At 47.5% G+C, this 19,723-nt stretch overlaps 1 long non-coding RNA gene across 1 annotated transcript; it reads left to right on the forward strand.

Annotated features, from left to right (window-relative positions):
- The first annotated feature begins 4,827 nt into the window (after positions 1 to 4,827).
- On the forward strand, positions 4,828 to 18,238 carry LOC135978172 (uncharacterized). The gene is made up of 3 exons (XR_010595594.1): positions 4,828 to 4,951; positions 16,532 to 16,654; positions 18,119 to 18,238. It is a non-coding gene; the product is annotated as an uncharacterized LOC135978172 (long non-coding RNA).
- Positions 18,239 to 19,723: the final 1,485 nt, after the last annotated feature.

The following is a 19,723-nucleotide window of genomic DNA, read 5'->3' on the forward strand; positions in this document are numbered from 1 at the left end:
AATACAGATCCAAACCCCTTGGATCTTAAAACAAGGAGAAATAAACCGTCCCCCCTCCTTCCTCCCACCAACTTCTGGTGAATACAGATCCAACCCCCTTGGATCTAAAAGAAGGAGAAATTAACCATTCCCCTCCTTCCTCCCACCAACTCCTGGTGAATCAAGATCCAAACTCCTTGGATCTTAAAACAAGGAAAAATCAATCAGGTTCTTAAAAATAAGGCTTTTAATTAAAGAAAAAGGTAAAAATCATCTCTGTAAAATCAGTATGGAAATTAACCTTACAGGGTAATCAAACTTAAAGAGCTCAGAGGACTCCCCTCTAGTCTTAGGTTCAAAGTACAGCAAACAAAGATAAACACTCTAGGAAAAGGTACATTTACAAGTTGAGAAAACAAAGGAAAACTAACACGCCTTGTTTGAAATAGGAGAGACTTGTTTAGAAAGATGTGGAGAACCTGGATTGATGTCTGGTCCCTCTCAGTCCCGAGGGCGAACACCCACACAAACAAAGAACACAAACAAAAGCCTTCCCCTCCCCAAGATTTGAAAGTATCTTGTCCCCTTATTGGTCCTTTAGGTCAGATGCCAGCCAGGTTACCTGAGCTTCTTAACCCTTTACAGGGAAAAGGATTTTGGAGTCTCTGGCCAGGAGGATTTTATAGTACTGTACACAGGACAGCTGTTACCCTTCCCTTTATAGTTATGACAACCTCAAACCTTCAAGGTGTCAGGCCAGCAGCAGGACATTAGCACTTCAGGGTTTGGTTGGGTGTGGCAGTGACATCACAAAGGCCTTTTGCAGGATGTCAGCTTATTGGTCAAATGTGTTAGGGAGGTGGTGACCTCAGAGAGAGATGCTGACATCAGCCTGGCAGGACAGGAGCACAGGGCCAGGGAAACCTCAGAGACCCTGTGGCTTTGCTTCAGCAAGTCTCCTTCTCGGGGTCTTTCTTTGAGGACTGAGAGAGTATTAGGGTTCATGTACGTGAGTGCGTGCAGGAGCCTCTTTCGAGTTTTCTCCTTTCCTTTTACTGATTTTACTAGAAAACAGACGTCCCTGTTTAGAAGGTAAGAGCCTCGGAGAGGTTTTGGCAGCTGCTCAGTCTGATCCACGTGGTGCCAGCTGAATTCTAGGCATGGAAAACAGTAGTTTAAGATGGCAGAATTTTATTCCATCCCTTGGATTTTGTGCCGTAGAATCACTGGGGACATTAGGGTTTGTCCTTTTTGTTTTACCTTTTCCTCCATCCCTCCTTCCTTTCTCTTCATCTCTTACTTCTTTTGTCCTTTCTCCTGTTCCTCGAAAACTGTGGGGTTGAAATAGTGTTTGGACTCCACTAACACTAGATGCTGCCATCCTGTGGCTTAGCATTAGTTTCTGGGATGACTTGGGTCAAGATCTCAACTTCCCCGCAACCCACTTCACTGCTGCCAGAATCCCTCCTGCCCCCCCTGCTAGAGCCGCCTCCCTGGCCAACCTGGGTGGGGGTGGAGAACAGTGTTTTTTTCATACATTCATAGATTATCGGACTGGAAGGGACCTCGAGAGGTCATCGAGTCCAGTCCCCTGCCCGCGTGGCAGGACCAAATACCATCTAGACCATCCCTGATAGACATTTATCTAACCTACTCTTAAATATCTCAAGAGATGGAGATTCCACAACCTCCCTCGGCAATTTATTCCAGTGTTTAACCACCCTGACAGTTAGGAACTTTTTCCTAATGTCCAACCTAGACCTCCCTTGCTGCACTTTATACCCATTGCTTCTGGTTCTATCCTTAGAGGCTAAGGTGAACAAGTTTTCTCCCTCCTCCTTATGACACCCTTTTAAATACCTGAAAACTGCTATCATGTCTCCTCTCAGTCTTCTCTTTTCCAAACTAAACAAAGCCAATTCTTTCAGCCTTCCTTCATAGGTCATGTTCTCAAGACCTTTAATCATTCTTGTTGCTCTTCTCTGGACCCTTTCCAATTTCTCCACATCTTTTTTAAAATGCGGTGCCCAGAACTGGACACAATACTCCAGCTGAGGCCTAACCAGAGCAGAGTAGAGCGGAAGAATGACTTCTCGTGTCTTGCTCACAACACACCTGTTAATACATCCCAGAATCAGGTTTGCTTTTTTTGCAACAGCATCACACTGTTGACTCATATTTAGCTTGTGGTCCACTATAACCCCTAGATCCCTTTCTGCCGTACTCCTTCCTAGACAGTCTCTTCCCATTCTGTATGTGTGAAACTGATTGTTCCTTCCTAAGTGGAGCACTTTGCATTTGTCTTTGTTAAACTTCATCCTGTTTAACTCAGACCATTTCTCCAATTTGTCCAGATCATTTTGAATTATGACCCTGTCCTCCAAAGCAGTTGCAATCCCTCCCAGTTTGGTATCATCCGCAAACTTAATAAGCGTACTTTCTATGCCAATATCTAAGTCGTTGATGAAGATATTGAACAGCGCCGGTCCCAAAACAGACCCCTGCGATACCCCACTCGTTATGGCTTTCCAGCAGGATTGGGAACTATTAATAACAACTCTCTGAGTACGGTTATCCAGCCAGTTATGCACCCACCTTATAGTAGCCCCATCTAAATTGTATTTGCCTAGTTTATCAATAAGAATATCATGCGAGACCGTATCAAATGCCTTACTAAAGTCTAGGTATACCACATCCACAGCCTCACCCTTATCCACAAGGCTCGTTATCCTATCAAAGAAAGCTATCAGATTGGTTTGACATGATTTGTTCTTCACAAATCCATGCTGGCTGTTCCCTATCACCTTACCACCTTCCAAGTGTTTGCAGATGATTTCCTTAATTACTTGCTCCATTATCTTCCCTGGCACAGAAGTTAAACTCACTGGGGTCTGTAGTTTCCTGGGTTGTTTTTATTTCCCTTTTTATAGATGGGCACTATATTTGCCCTTTTCCAGTCTTCTGGAATCTCTCCCGTCTCCCATGATTTTCCAAAGATAATAGCTAGAGGCTCAGATACCTCCTCTATTAGCTCCTTGAGTATTCTAGGATGCATTTCATCAGGCCCGGGTGACTTGCAGGCATCTAACTTTTCTAAGTGATTTTTAACTTGTTCTTTTTTTATTTTATCTGCTAAACCTACCCCCTTCCCATTAGCATTCACTATGTTAGGCATTCCTTCAGACTTCTCGGTGAAGACCGAAACAAAGAAGTCATTAAGCATCTCCGCCATTTCCAAGTTTCCTGTTACTGTTTCTCCCTCTTCACTAAGCAGTGGGCCTACCCTGTCTTTGGTCTTCCTCTTGCTTCTAATGTATTGATAAAAAGTCTTCTTGTTTCCCTTTATTCCCGTAGCTAGTTTGAGCTCATTTTGTGCCTTTGCCTTTCTAATCTTGCCCCTGCATTCCTGTGTTGTTTGCCTATATTCATCCTTTGTAATCTGTCCCAGTTTCCATTTTTTATATGACTCCTTTTTATTTTTTAGATCATGCAAGATCTCATGGTTAAGCCAAGGTGGTCTTTTGCCACAGTTTCTATCTTTCCTAACCAGCGGAATAGCTTGCTTTTGGGCCCTTAATAGTGTCCCTTTGAAAAACTGCCAACTCTCCTCAGTTGTTTTTCCCCTCAGTCTTGATTCCCATGGGACCTTACCTATCAGCTCTCTGAGCTTACCAAAATCTGCCTTCCTGAAATCCATTGTCTCTATTTTGCTGTTCTCCCTTCTACCCTTCCTTAGAATTGCAAACTCTATGATTTCATGATCACTTTCACCCAGGCTGCCTTCTACTTTCAAATTCTCAACGAGTTCCTCCCTATTTGTTAAAATCAAGTCTAGAACAGCTTCCCCCCAGTAGCTTTTTCAACCTTCTGAAATAAAAAGTTGTCTCCAATGCAGTCCAGGAATTTGTTGGATAGTCTGTGCCCCGCTGTGTTATTTTCCCAACATATAGCCGGATAGTTGAAGTCCCCCATCACCACCAAATCTTGGGCTTTGGATGATTTTGTTAGTTGCTTAAAAAAAGCCTCATCCACCTCTTCCACCTGGTTAGGTGGCCTGTAGTAGACTCCTAGCATGACATCTCCCTTGTTTTTTACCCCTTTTAGCCTAACCCAGAGACTCTCAACACTTCCGTCTCCTATGTCCATCTCTACCTCAGTCCAAGTGTGTACATTTTTAATATACAAGGCAACACCTCCTCCCTTTTTCCCCTGTCTATCCTTCCTGAGCAAGCTGTACCCATCCACACCAACATTCCAATCATGTGTATTATCCCACCAAGTTTCAGTGATGCCAACAATGTCATAGTTGTGTTTATTTATTAGCACTTCCAGTTCTTCCTGCTTATTCCCCATACTTCTCGCATTTGTATATAGGCATCTAAGATACTGGTTTGATGTTTCCTCCCAGTTTTGTCCTGACCCTCCTTTCCCTCTGACAATATAGCCCACACTCCCTCTCGTTTTTGACCCATCTCCCCGGTCTCCATGTTCCCCACTTACCTGTGGGCTTTGCTCACCTGTCCCGTTCGAACCTAGTTTAAAGCCCTCCTCACTAGGTTCGCCAGTCTGTGTCCAAAGGTACTAATAACTTGAGCTGTGGTTTGGAGGTGGAACAGCTGTCAAGGGCACTGAGGGGGAGATAGCAGGAGCTCATCCTTCAAGTAGGGGCGTTGGCACTGGAGGTTACTAGAAAGGACAAGAAGACTCCATTCTGGGGTTCAGAATGTGAATTTATCCCTCAGTGGTGGGCAGGTGATGGGTGGAAGTAGTGCTGGTTCCAGGTGCCCTTAATTCCCGCTGATTCCTCGGGGCGTTTGAGTCTCTGACAGGTTCTCGTTCCCTTGCAGCAGGAGGACGTCACGGCCAAAAGTGATGCACCAGCTCCGCATCATCCGGCACTTGCGCCAGATTCCTGAGACACTGCAGGGGCTGTGCCTCTGAGGCCATCAGCAACTCCCGCTCCCTGCTGCAGGTACTGCTCTGGCTCACTGTAAATGGGGAGCTAGTGGAAGGGGAAATGGAGCCCCCTGGCACTCACTAAAAGGGAAAGTGGTGGATTCTCCATCTCTTGATGTCATTGAAGGAAGACTAGATGCCTTTCTGGAATGTGTTTTCTAAGAAAGTAACTGTTGTGCTCTACAGGAAGCCTATGATATGCAGGGGGTTAGATGAGATGCTCTAAAGGTCTCTTGTGGCCATAAAGTCTCCTAATTTTGGAAACACTGAGTGTAGCATTGGGAGCAGCCCCTGATGTTTTAGTGTCTAGCCGGATTTCTTCCTAGAATGAAGACGCATTGAGTGGGGTGATCCACACAGAGTAGCTCAAACCTTCAAAGTGTCAGGCCAGCAGCAGGACATTAGCACTTCCGGGAATGGGTGGGTGTAGTAGTGACATCACAAAGGCCTTTTCAGGACCTCAGCCTATTGGTCAAAGGTGTTAGGGAGGTGGTGACCTCCGAGAGAGATGCTGACATCAGCCAGGCAGGACAGGGGCTTAGGGCCAGGGAAACCTCAGACACCCCTGTGGCTTTCATAGAATCATAGAATCATAGAATATCAGGGTTGGAAGGGACCTCAAGAGGACATCTAGTCCAACCCCCTCCTCAAAGCAGGACCAATTCCCAACTAAATCATCCCAGCCAGGGCTTTGTCAAGCCGGGCCTTAAAAACCTCCAAGGAAGGAGACTCCACCACCTCCCTAGGTAACGCATTCCAGTGCTTCACCACCCTCCTAGTGAAATAGTGTTTCCTAATATCCAACCTGGACCTCCCCCACTGCAACTTGAGACCATTGCTCCTTGTTCTGTCATCTGCCACCACTGAGAACAACCGAGCTCCATCCTCTTTGGAACCCCCCTTCACGTAGTTGAAGGCTGCTATCAAATCCCCCCTCATTCTTCTCTTCTGGAGACTAAACAATCCCAGTTCCCTCAGCCTCTCCTCAAAAGTCATGTGCTCCAGACCCCTAATCATTTTTGTTGCTCTCTGCTGGACTCTTTCCAATTTTTCCACATCCTTCTTGTAGTGTGGGGCCTGTCGGAGAAAAACAGAGTTCTCACTATTTGTTTAGGTACAGCAAGTCAGATGCTTTATTAACTCTCACAATTGCCCAGAGGGAGAGAGCTAAGCACGTCTCTCCCAGGTAACTAATTACAGCAAGCATTTATACCTTTCATTACAGAAATAACGAGGGACAGCTGCGTTTTGTTTATACATAGGCCATCTTGATATCTCATTTCTTCACTTGTTTTGACTCTTGCCAACATACAATATTTTCTATACCTTATCTACACAAGGTCTTCTACACCTTATCTATACCAGGTCATAATGACTTCTTACACAGTTCTTTCTCACCCGCCTCACACATTCCTCGCTTCTACAAATCTCGCGTTATTAGGGTTACAGTTAGCCTAACTCTTGCTAACGAACTGTCATTCATTGCATCCCCTTCCTGTCAGCTCTTTCTCTGCTTCCACAGGCCCAAAACTGGACACAGTATTCTAGATGAGGCCTCACCAATGTCGAATAAAGGGGAACGATCACGTTCCTCGATCTGCTGGCAATGCCCCTACTTATACAGCCCAAAATGCCGTTAGCCTTCTTGGCAACAAGAGCACACTGTTGACTCATATCCAGCTTCTCGTCCACTGTGACCCCTAGGTCCTTTTCTGCAGAACTGCTACCTAGCCATTCGGTCCCTAGTCTGTAGCAGTGCATGGGATTCTTCCGTCCTAAGTGCAGGACTCTGCACTTGTCCTTGTTGAACTTCATCAGGTTTTTTTTGGCCCAATCCTCTAATTTGTCTAGGTCCCTCTGTATCCGATCCCTACCCTCTAGCGTATCTACCACGCCTCCTAGTTTAGTGTCATCTGCAAACTTGCTGAGAGTGCAGTCCACACCATCCTCCAGATCATTAATAAAGATATTAAACAAAACCGGCCCCAGGACCGACCCTTGGGGCACTACTCCGCTTGAAACCGGCTGCCGACTAGACATGGAGCCATTGATCACTACCCGTTGAGCCCGACGATCCAGCCAGCTTTCTATCCACCTTACAGTCCATTCATCCAGCCCATACTTCTTTAACTTGGTGGCAAGAATACTGTGGGAGAGCATATCAAAAGCTTTGCTAAAGTTAAGGAATAACACATCCACTGCTTTCCCCTCATCCACAGAGCCAGTTATCTCATCATAGAAGGCAATTAGGTTAGTCAGGCACGACTTCCCCTTGGTGAATCCATGCTGACTGTTCCTGATCACTTTCCTCTCCTCTAAGTGTTTCATCATTGATTCCTTGAGGACCTGCTCCATGATTTTTCCAGGGACTGAGGTGAGGCTGACTGGCCTGTAGTTCCCCGGATCCTCCTCCTTCCCTTTTTTAAAGATGGGCACTACATTAGCCTTTTTCCAGTCATCCGGGACCTCCCTCGATCGCCATGAGTTTTCAAAAATAATGGCTAATGGCTGTTCAATCTCATCCGCCAACTCCTTTAGCACCCTCGGATGCAGCGCATCCAGCCCCATGGAGTTGTGCACGTCCAGTTTTTCTAAATAGTCCCGAACCACTTCTTTCTCCACAGAGGGCTGGTCACCTTCTCCCCATATTGTGCTGCCCAGTGCAGCAGTCTGGGAGCTGACCTTGTTCGTGAAGACAGAGGCAAAAAAAGCATTGAGTACATTAGCTTTTTCCACATCCTCGGTCACTAGGTTGCCTCCCTCATTCAGTAAGGGGCCCACACTTTCCTTGACTTTCTTCTTGTTGCTAACATACCTGAAGAAACCCTTCTTGTTACTCTTAACATCTCTTGCTAGCTGCAACTCCAAGTGTGATTTGGCCTTCCTGATTTCACTCCTGCATGCCTGAGCAATATTTTTATACTCCTCCCTGGTCATTTCTCCAATCTTCCACTTCTTGTAAGCTTCTTTTTTGCGTTTAAGATCAGCAAGGATTTCACTGTTTAGCCAAGCTGGTCGCCTCCCATATTTACTATTCTTTCTACACATCGGGATGGTTTGTTCCTGCAACCGCAATAAGGATTCTTTAAAATACAGCCAGCTCTCCTGGACCCCTTTGCCCTTCATGTTATTCTCCCAGGGGATCCTGCCCATCTGTTCCCTGAGGAAGTCAAAGTCTGCTTTTCTGAAGTCCAGGGTCCGTATTCTGCTGCTCTCCTTTCTTCCTTGTGTCAGGATCCTGAACTCGACCATCTCATGGTCACTGCCTCCCAGGTTCCCATCCACTTTTGCTTCCCCTACTAATTCTTCCCTGTTTGTGAGCAGCAGGTCAAGAAAAGCTCAGCCCCTAGTTGGTTCCTCCAGCACTTGCACCAGGAAATTGTGCCCTACACGTTCCAAAAACTTCCTGGATTGTCTGTTCACCGCTGTATTGCTCTCCTAGCAGATATCAGGGTGATTAAAGTCTCCCATGAGAACCAGGGCCTGCGATCTAGCAACTTCTGCTAGTTGCCAGAAGAAAGCCTCGTCCACCTCATCCCCCTGGTCTGGTGGTCTATACCAGACTCCAACCACGACATCCCCCTTGTTGCTCACACTTTTCAACTTTATCCAGAGACTCTCAGGTTTTTCTACAGTTTCATACCGGACCTCTGAGCAGTCATACTCCTCTCTTACATACAATGCAACTCCCCCACCTTTTCTGCCCTGCCTGTCCTTCCTGAACAGTTTATATCCATCCATGACAGTACTCCAGTCACGTGAGTTATCCCACCAAGTCTCTGTTATTCCAATCACATCATAGTTCCCTGACTGTGCCAGGACTTCCAGTTCTCCCAGCTTGTTTCCCAGGCTTCTTGCATTTGTGTATAGGCACTTAAGATAACTCATCGATCGTCCCTCTTTCTCAGCATGAGACAGGAGTCCTCCCCCCTTGCGCTCTCCTGCTTGTGCTTCCTCCCAGGATCCCATTTCCCCACTTACCTCAGGGCTTTGGTCTCCTTCCCCCGGTGAACCTAGTTTAAAGCCCTCCTCACTAGGTTAGCCAGCCTGCTGGCGAAGATGCTCTTCTCTCTCTTCGTTAGGTGGAGCCCGTCTCTGCCTAGCACTCCTCCTTCTTGGAACACCATCCCATGGTTGAAGAATCCAAAGCCTTCTCTCCAACACCACCTGTGTAGCCATTCGTTGACTTCCACGATTCGACGGTCTCTACCCCGGCCTTTTCCTTGCACAGGGAGGATGGACGAGAACACCACTTGCGCCTCAAACTCCTTTATCCTTCTTCCCAGAGCCACATAGTCTGCAGTGATCCGCTCAAGGTCATCTCTGATCGCTCACCTTCCACATCACCATCTTCTTAAGAACTTCCTCAACTGTTGCAGGAACTACTCAGAGAAACCTGCAGATGTAAGCCTCAGTGAGCTCTCCCCAAGCGAACTCCCAGTCAAACTCCCGCTCTTAGCCTCTGCTGTTCGCCGCTCCTTCTCCAAGTCTCTCTTTGAGGACTGAGAGAGTATTAGGGTTCACGTATTTGAGTGCGAGCAGGAGCCTCTTTCGAGTTTTTTCCTTTCCTTTTACTGATTTTACTAGAAAACAGACGTCCCTGTTGAGAAGGTAAGAGCCTCCAAGAGGTTTTGGAACCTGCTCAGTCTGATCCATCTGGTGCCAGCTGAATTCTAGGCATGGAAAACACTAGTTTAATGTGTCAGAATTTTATTCCCTCCCTGGGATTTTGTCCCGTAGAATCACTGGGGACATTAGGGTTTGTCCTTTTTGTTTTACCTTTTCCTCCATCCCTCCTTCCTTTCTCTTCATCTCTTACTTCTTTTGTCCTTTCTCCTGTTCCCCTCCCACCACCTATTAGAGGGCCGGATTATACCCATCAGTAGTATGTCCTGGATCTCCCTTTGTATAGCAGTTTTGTCATGAGGTGACTCCCGGTAGGGTGGGGTTCTAATTGGGTGAGCATTACCTGTGTTAATGGAGTGGTATGCCCGTTCGGTCCGTTTTGGAGTGGCTGAGAAAATTGGTGCAAAGCTTGTGCACAGCTCCTTGATCTGCTGTCGCTGCAGACGTCCAAGGGTCGTGGAGAGGTTCACCTCTTCTACGCCACCATCCTTTTTTTCTTCGTAATAGACACCTTTTGGCCACTTTGCGTTATTTGTTTTCTGGGCTGTAAACTGGCAAACGTTTAATTTTTTGGAATAAAAGGGCTTAAGAGAATTAACATGGTATACCTTGGGCTTTATGTTGGAGGTGGGGGAGGCTATGAGATAATTAACAGCTCCTAGGCGCTCCTGGACCGCGAATGGTCCTTTCCACGACGCTTCCATTTTATGGGCCTGGAGCGCCTTTAAGACCATGACTTGGTTTCCTACTTTGAAGGACCGTTCTCTGGAATGTTTATCATACCAGGCCTTTTTACTCTTTCTGAGCATTTTTTAGGTTTTCTTTAGCAAGGGCTAAAGAGTGTCGGAGGGTGCTTTGTAGGTTGCTTACAAAGTTTAGAATGTTAGTTCCTGGAGAAGGCGTAAGCCCCTCCCATTGCTGTTTCACCAACTGTAATGGCCCCTTAACCTCGCGGCCATACACAAGTTCAAATGGTGAAAACCCTAAACTGGGATGTGGTACAGCCCTGTAGGCGAAAAGCAACTGCTGCAACACTAGGTCCCAATTATTGGAGTGTTCATTTATGAATTTACATATTATGGCCCCCAAAGTTTTATTAAACCTCTCCACCAGGCCATTGGTTTTATGGTGGTAAGGGGTGGCAACCAAGTGATTCACCCCATGAGCTTCCCACAGGTTTTTCATGGTCCCTGCCAGGAAATTAGTTCCCGAATCTGCAAGGATGTTGGAGGGCCAATCTACCCCGGCAAAAATGTCTGTTAATGCCTGGCACACACTTTTAGCCCTGGTGTTGCTTAAGGGTACTGCTTCCGGCCATCGGGTAACAAAATCCATGAAAGTCAGTACGTACTGCTTTCCTTTGGGTGTCTTTTTGGGAAAAGGACCCAGAATATTCACAGCTACGTGCTGAAATGGGACCTTAATTATGGGTAGTGGCTGGAGAGGGGCTTTAACCTGGTCTTGGGGCTTTTCCACTCGTTGGTACACCTCACAAGACTGGACATAATTAGCAACGTCCTTGCCCATTCCCTCCCAGTGGAAGGACTTCCTCAACCGGTCCTTGGTTCTGTTCACCCCAGAATGGCCACTGGGATGATCGTGGGCTAAGCTCAAGAGCTTTACCCGATACTTAGTGGGAACTACCAACTGTCTTTGAGGATGCCAGTTTTTCTGGTGCCCACCAGAAAGAGTCTCCTTGTATAAAAGTCCTTGTTCTATAACAAACCGGGATCGGTTAGAAGAGCTGAGAGGCGGTGGGGTGCTCCACGCCGCCGCCCAAACTTTCTGAAGGCTGTTATCTGCTTCCTGCTCGGCCTGGAACTGTTTCCTTGATGCTGGAGACATCAGTTCCTCCTTGGATTGTGGACTGGGGCTTGGTCCCTCTGGAAGTGATGCAGGTGCTGGGGCTGTTTCCATTGACTGTGATCCGCTGTCCACTGGTGCACTATGTGGTATCTCAGGCTCTGGCTGAGCCTCTTGGGTAGGGTTATCTGCTGCTTCCGCCAGGTCAGGCTCGCTGGTGCCCTCTGGCGTTGGAGTTGTAGACGGGTTTGCAAGCGCTGGACTCAGTGCTGGCAATGGTCCTGGTGCTGGTTGCGTTGCCAGTTCCGGTTCTGGGACTGGCTTTGGCTGGGTCTCTGGGATTGGATTCACTACGGCTGTTGCAGTCGTTGGCAGGGGATCCGGTTCCACCACCTTTGTCTGGGTCTCTGGTAACACAGCCGGGGCCCTGGTGGACGGCTCAGGAACAGGGATGGGGGTGAAAGCTTGCTTAGCCTTTGCTACTTCCAGTTCATGCTTCCTTTCTTTTTCTCTCTCCTCCATCTCTTTTTTTTTTCAGCTCCATTTCTTTTTCTTTCAACTTCATCTCTCTCTTGTGGGCCTCCTCTTTGGCTTTTTCTTCTCTTTTTCTCTGCTGTGTCTTGAGTTTTGTTAATTGAAGCAGTCTCTGATGTTTTCTTTCATTTTCTTCTGCTTTTAGTTTGGCCAGTTCTATTTTTTTAGCTACTTCTTTGGTAGTCATTTTCCTGTTTTCTTGTGCTGGGTCACCCCCTCTGCAGTTGACTGAAACTGGGAAGCTCTCAGCTCTGGCTGCTGCTGAGTTAAGAGAGACTTTCTAACTAGCTACTCCCGAGGATGTAAAAAGAAAAAAAAACCAATTCAGCTTGTAAATTCCTTTTACCCTGTCGTTTGCTCATTTGAACACTTCTCTTAACAAAGGACCTTGTTAAAAAAACTTAACACCTCTGCCTTCAGGCAAGGAGAGAGAAGATATGCATCTATCTCCAGCTCTGCTTTTCAAGCAGCTAGAAAGAAAAAAAAATCTCACTGGCTTTGGGTTTAAAATGATCCCACCGCTACCACCATGTCAAGGCTGTATCCCCACTTTGAACTTTAGGGTACAAATGTAGGGGCCTGCATGAAAACTTCTAAGCTTAACTACCAGCTTAGCTCTGGTCCGCTGCAACCATCCCAAGGCTAATTTCCTTCCCTGGGTAGCCTTGAGAGACCTTCACCAATTCCCTGGTGAATACAGATCCAAACCCCTTGGATCTTAAAACAAGGAGAAATTAACCATTCCCACTTCTTTCTCCCACCAACTCCTGGTGAATACAGATCCAACCCCCTTGGATCTAAAACAAGGAAAAAATCGATCAGGTTCTTAAAAAGAAGGTTTTTAATTAAAGAAAAAGGTAAAAATCATCTCTGTAAAATCAGTATGGAAATAACCATACAGGGTAATCAAACTTAAAGAGCTCAGAGGACTCCCCTCTAGTTTTAGGTTCAAAGTACAGCAAACAAAGATAAACACTCTAGTAAAAGGTACATTTACATGTTGAGAAAACAAAGGAAAACTAACACGCCTTGCCTGGCTATTTACTTAGAAGTTAGAAATAGGAGAGACTTGTTTAGAAAGATGTGGAGAACCTGGATTGATGTCTGGTCTCCCTCAGTCCCGAGAGCGAACGCACAACCAAAACAAAGAACACAAACAAAAGCCTCCCCCCCCCCCACAGCCAAAGTGATGCACCAGCTCCGCATCATCCGGCACTTGTGCCAGGTGCCTGAGACACTGCAGGGGCTGTTCCTCTGAGGCCTTAGCAACTCCCACTCCCTGCTGCAGGTACTGCTCTGGCTCCCTGTAAATGGCGAGCTAGTGGAAGGGGAAATGGAGCCCCCTGGCACTCACTAAAAGGGAAAGTGGTGGATTCTCCATCTCTTGATGTCATTTAATCAAGACAAGATGCCTTTCTGGAATGTGTGTGCCCAAAAAGTAACTATTGTACTATACAGGAAGCCTATGATATGCAGGGGCTTAGATTAGATGCTCTAAAGGTCTCTTCTGCCCATCAAGTCTACTAATTTTGGAAACACTGAGTGTAGCATTGGGAGCAGCCTCTGATGTTTTACTGTTTGGCCGGCTTGCTTCGTAGAATGAAGACGCATGGAGTGGGGTGATCCCCAGAGAGTAGCTCAAACCTTCATAGTGTCAGGCCAGCAGCAGGACATTAGCACTTCAGGGGATGGTTGGGTGTGACAGTGACATCACAAAGGACATTTGCAGGAGCTCAGCCTATTGGTCAAAGTTGTTAGGGAGGTGGTGACCTCAGAGAGAGATGCTGACATCAGCCAGGCATGACAGGAGCAGAGGGCCAGGGAAACCTCAGAGACACCTGTGGCTTTGCTTCAGCAAGTCTCCTTCTCGAGGTCTCTCTTTGAGGACTGAGAGAGTATTAGGGCTGACGTATGTGAGTACGAGCAGGAGCCTCTTTCGAGATTTCTCCTTTCTCTTTACTGATTTTACTAGAAAACAGACGTCCCTGTTAAGAAGGTAAGAGCCTCGGAGAGGTTTGTAACCTTTTCAGTCCGATCCACCTGGTGCCAGCTGAATTCTAGGCATGGAAAACACTAGCTCAAGGTGGCAGAATTTTATTCCCTCCCTGGGATTTTGTCCCGTGGAATCACTGGGGACATTAGGTTTTGTCCTTTTTGTTTTACCTTTTCCTCCATCCCTCCTTCCTTTCTCTTCAACTCTTACTTCTTTTGTCCTTTCTCCTGTTCCCCTCCCAGCACCAGGAGTGGGGTGTGTGTGTGTTGCTGGGGGTGCTCTTCACCTCCCCTTGTGGAAAGTTGATCCAATACTGTGAGGTTGAAATAGTGCTTCGACTCCACTGACACTAGATGCTGCCATCCTGTGGCTTAGCATTAGTGTCTGGGATGACTTGGAGCAAGATCTCAACCTCCCCGCAACCCACTTCACTGCTGCCAGAATCCCTCCTGCCCCCCCTGCTACAGCCACCTCCCTGCCCAACCTGGGTGGGGGTGGAGAAGAGGGTTTTGATAACTTGAGCTGTGGTTTGGAGGTGGAACAGCTGTCAAGGGCACTGAGGGGGAGGTAGCAGATGCTAATCCTACAAGGATGGGGGTTGGCACTGGAGGTTACCGGAAAGGAGAAGAAGACTCCATTCTGGTGTTGAGGAGGAGAATTCATCCCTCAGTGGTGGGCAGGTGCTGGGTGGAAATACTGCTGCTTCCAGGTGGCCTTAATTCCCCCTGATACCTCTGGGCGTTTGAGTCTCTGACAGGTTCTCGTTCCCTTGCAGCAGGAGGACGTCACGGCCAAAGTGATGCACCAGCTCCGCATCATCCGGCACTTGCGCCAGGTGCCTGTGACGCTGCAGGGGCTGTGCCTCTGAGGCCTTCAGCAACTCCTGCTCCCTGCTGCAGGTACTGTTCTGGCTCACTGTAAATGGGGAGCTAGTGGAAGGGGAAATGGAGCAACCTGGCACTCACTAAAATGGAAAGTGGTGGATTCTCCATCTCTTGATGTCATTTCATGAAGACTAGATGCCTCTCTGGAATGTGTGTGCCCAAAAAGTAACTATTATACTATACTGGAAGCCTATGATATGGAGGGGGTTAGATGAGATGCTCTAAAGGTCTCTTGTGGCCAGAAAGTGTAGTAATTTTGGAAACACTGAGTGTAGCATTGGGAGCAGCCTCTGATCTTTTACTGTCTAGCCGGCTTGCTTCCTAGAATGAAGACGCATTGAGTGGGGTGATCCACAGAGAGTAGCTCAAACCTTCAAAGTGTCAGGCCAACAGCAGGACATGAGCACTTTAGGGTTTGGTTGGGTGTGGCAGTGATATCACAAAGGCTTTTTCAAGGACCTCAGCGTACTGGTCAAAGGTGTTAGGAAGGTGGTGACCTCAGAGAGAGATGCTGACATGAGCCAGGCAGGACAGGGGGGCAGGGCCAGGGAAACCTCAGAGACTCCTGTGGCTTTGCTTCAGCAAGTCTCCTTCTCGAGGTCTCTCTTTGAGGACTGAGAGAGTATTAGGGTTCACGTATGTGAGTGCGAGCAGGAGCCTCTCTCCAGTTTTCTCCTTTCCTTTTACTGATTTTACTAGAAATCAGTTAGAAGCAACAAAGCACATTTGGTGATTTTTTGATGGTTGGGGTCTCTGGTGATTGGTTCCATATAAGATGGGGGGAAAAAATGGAGTCTCCTTCCTTGGAGGTTTTTAAGGCCCGGCTTGACAAAGCCCTGGCTGGGATGATTTAGCTGGGAATTGGTCCTTCTCTGAGCAGGGGGTTGGACTAGATGACCTCTTGAGGTCCGTTCCAACTCTGATATTGTATGATTTTATGATTCTATGAAAACAGACTTCCCTGTTGAGAAGGTAAGAGCCTCCAATAGGTTTTGCAACCTCCACAGTCTGATCCATCTGGTGCCAGCTGAATTCTAGGCATGGAAAACACTAGTTCAAGGTGGCAGAATTTTATTCCGTCCCTGGGATTTTATCCCGTAGAATCACTAGGGATATTAGCGTTTGTCCTTTTCATTTTACCTTTTCCTCCATCCCTCCTTCCTTTCTCTTCATCTCTTACTTCTTTTGTCCTTTCTCTTGTTCCCCTCCCACCACCAGGAGTGGTGTGTGTGTGTGTCTGTGTGTGTATTGCTGGTGGTTCTCTTCACCTCTCCCTGTGGGAAGTTCCTCTAAAACTGTGGGGTTGAAATAGTGCTTGGACTCCACTGACACAAGATGCTGCCATCCTGTGGCTTAGCATTAGTGTCTGGGATGACTTGGGGCAAGATCTCAACCTCCCCTCAACCCACTTCACTTCTGGCAGAATCCCTCTTGCCCCCCCGCTAGAGCCGCCTCCATGCCCAACCTGGTTGGGGGTGGAGAAGAGGGTTCTGATAACTTAAGGTTTGGTTTGGAGGTGGAACAGCTGTCAAGAACACTGAGTGGGAGGAAGCAGGAGCTCACCCTAGAAGGAGGGGGGTTGGCACTGGAGGTTACTAGAAAGGACAAGAAGACTCCATTCTGGGGTTCAGGAGGTGAATTTATCCCTCAGTGGTGGGCAGGTGATGGGTGGAAGTAGTGCTGGTTCCAGGTGCCCTTAATTCCCGCTGATTCCTCGGGGCATTTGAGTCTCTGACAGGTTCTCGTTCCCTTGCAGGAGGAGGACGTCTCGGCCAAAGGGATGCACCAGCTCCGCATCATCCGGCACTTACGCCATGTGCCTGAGACACTTCAGGGGCTGTTCCTCTGAGGCCTTAGCAACTCCCTCTCCCTGCTGCAGGTACTGCTCTGGCTCACTGTAAATGGGGAGGTAGTGGAAGGGGAAATGGAGCCCCCTGGCACTCACTAAAAGGGAAAGTGGTGGATTCTCCATCTCTTGATGTCATTGATTGAAGACTAGATGCCTTTCTGGAACGTGTGTGCCCAAAAAGTAACTATTGTACTATACTGGAAGCCTAAGATATGGAGGGGGTTAGATGAGATGCTGTAAAGGTCTCTTCTGGCCAGAAAGTCTCCTACCTTTGGAAACACTGAGTGTAGTATTGGGAGCAGCCTCTGATGTTTTACTGTCTAGCTAGCTTGCTTCCTAGAATGAAGACGAATTTTGTGGTGTGATCCACAGAGCGTAGCTCAAACCTTCAAAGTGTCAGGCCAGCAGCAGGACATGAGCACTTTAGGGTTTGGTTGGGTGTGGCAGTGATATCACAAAGGCTTTTTCAAGGACCTCAGCCTACTGGTCAAAGGTGTTAGGGAGGTGGTGACCTCAGAGAGAGATGCTGTCTTCAGCCAGGGAGGACAGGGGCTTACGACCAGGGAAACCTCAGAGACCCCTGTGGCTTTGCTTCAGCAAGTCTCCTTCTCGAAGTTTCTTTTTGAGGACTGAGAGAGTGTTAGGGTTGACGTATGTGAGTGCGAGCAGGAGCCTCTTTCGAGTTTTCTCCTTTCCTTTTACTGATTTTACTTGAAAATTAGAAGGTAAGAGCCTCCAAGAGGTTTTGGAACCTGCTCAGTCTGATCCATCTGGTGCCAGCTGAATTCTCGGCATGGAAAACAGTAGTTTAAGGTGGCAGAATTTTATTCCCTCCCTGGAATTTTGTCCCGTAGAATCACTGGGGACACTAGGGTTTGTCCTTTTCATTTTACCTTTTCCTCCATCCCTCCTTCCTTTCTCTTCATCTCTTACTTCTTTTGTCCTTTCTCTTGTTCCCCTCCCACCTACAGGAGTGGTGTGTGTGTTGCTGGGGGTGCTCTTCACCTCCCCTTGTGTGAAATTGATCCAAAACTGTCGGGTTCAAATAGTGCTTGGACTCCACTGACACTAGATGCTGCCATCCTGTAGCTTAGCATTAGTGTCTGGGACAACTTGGGGCAAGATCTCAACTTCCCCGCAACCCACTTCACTGCTGGCAGAATCCCTCCTGCCCCCCCTGCTAGGGCCGCCTCCCTGCGCAACCTGGGTTGGGGTGGAGAAGAGGGTTCTGATAAGTTGAGCTGTGGTTTGGAGGTAGAACAGCTGTCAAGGGTACTGAGGGGGAGGTAGCAGGAGCTCACCCTACAAGGTGGTGGGTTGGCACTGGAGGTTACTAGAAAGGACAAGAAGACTCCATTCTGGGGTTCAGGAGGTGAATTCATCCCTCAGTGGTGGGCAGGTAGTCAGTTTAAATACTGCTGGTTCCAGGTGCCCTTAATTCCCCCTGATTCCTCGGGGCGTTTGAGTCTCTGACAGGTTTTCGTTCCTTTGCAGGAGGAGGACGTCACGGCCAAAGTGATGCACCCGCATCATCCGCCACTTGCGCCAGGTGCCTGAGACACTGCAGGGGCTGCGCCTCTGAGGCCTTCAGCAACTCCCGCTCCCTGCTGCAGGTACTGCTCTGTCTCCCTGTAAATGGGGAGCTAGTGGAAGGGGAAATGGAGCCCCCTGGCACTCACTAAAAGGGAAAGTGGTGGATTCTCCATCTCTTGATGTCATTGAATGAAGACTAGATGCCTTTCTGGAATGTGTGTGCCCAAAAAGTAACTATTGTACTATACAGGAGGCCTATGATATGCAGGGGCTTAGATGAGATGCTGTAAAGGTCTCTTGTGGCCATAAAGTCTACTAATTTTGGAAACACTGAGTGTAGTATTGGGAGCAGCGTCTGATGTTTTACTGTCTAGCTGGCTTGCTTCCTAGAATGAAGACGCATTGAGTGGGGTGATCCACAGAGAGTACCTGTGTCAAGGCTGTATCCCCACTTTGAAGTTTAGGGTACAAATGTAGGGGCCTGCATGAAAACGTCTAAGCTTAACCACCATCCCAAGGCTAATTTCCTTCCCTGGGTAGCCTTGAGAAACCTTTCACCAATTCCCTGGTGAATACAGATCCAAACCCCTTGGATCTTAAAACAAGGAGAAATTAACCATCCCCCCTCCTTCCTCCCACCAACTTCTGGTGAATACAGATCCAACCCCCTTGGATCTAAAAGAAGGAGAAATTAACCATTCCCCTCCTTCCTCCCACCAACTCCTGGTGAATCAAGATCCAAACTCCTTGGATCTTAAAACAAGGAAAAATCAATCAGGTTCTTAAAAATAAGGCTTTTAATTAAAGAAAAAGGTAAAAATCATCTCTGTAAAATCAGTATGGAAATTAACCTTACAGGGTAATCAAACTTAAAGAGCTCAGAGGACTCCCCTCTAGTCTTAGGTTCAAAGTACAGCAAACAAAGATAAACACTCTAGGAAAAGATACATTTACAAGTTGAGAAAACAAAGGAAAACTAACACGCCTTGTTTGAAATAGGAGAGACTTGTTTAGAAAGATGTGGAGAACCTGGATTGATGTCTGGTCCCTCTCAGTCCCGAGGGCGAACACCCACACAAACAAAGAACACAAACAAAAGCCTTCCCCTCCCCAAGATTTGAAAGTATCTTGTCCCCTTATTGGTCCTTTAGGTCAGATGCCAGCCAGGTTACCTGAGCTTCTTAACCCTTTAGAGGGAAAAGGATTTTGGAGTCTCTGGCCAGGAGGATTTTATAGTACTGTACACAGGACAGCTGTTACCCTTCCCTTTATAGTTATGACAACCTCAAACCTTCAAAGTGTCAGGCCAGCAGCAGGACATTAGCACTTGAGGGTTTGGTTGGGTGTGGCAGTGACATCACAAAGGCCTTTTGCAGGATGTCAGCTTATTGGTCAAATGTGTTAGGGAGGTGGTGACCTCAGAGAGAGATGCTGACATCAGCCTGGCAGGACAGGAGCACAGGGCCAGGGAAACCTCAGAGACCCTGTGGCTTTGCTTCAGCAAGTCTCCTTCTCGAGGTCTTTCTTTGAGGACTGAGAGAGTATTAGGGTTCACGTACGTGAGTG

The sequence above is a fragment of the Chrysemys picta genome, unplaced genomic scaffold, assembly GCF_011386835.1.
Source record: "Chrysemys picta bellii isolate R12L10 unplaced genomic scaffold, ASM1138683v2 scaf152, whole genome shotgun sequence".
Taxonomy (NCBI): Eukaryota; Metazoa; Chordata; order Testudines; family Emydidae; genus Chrysemys; species Chrysemys picta.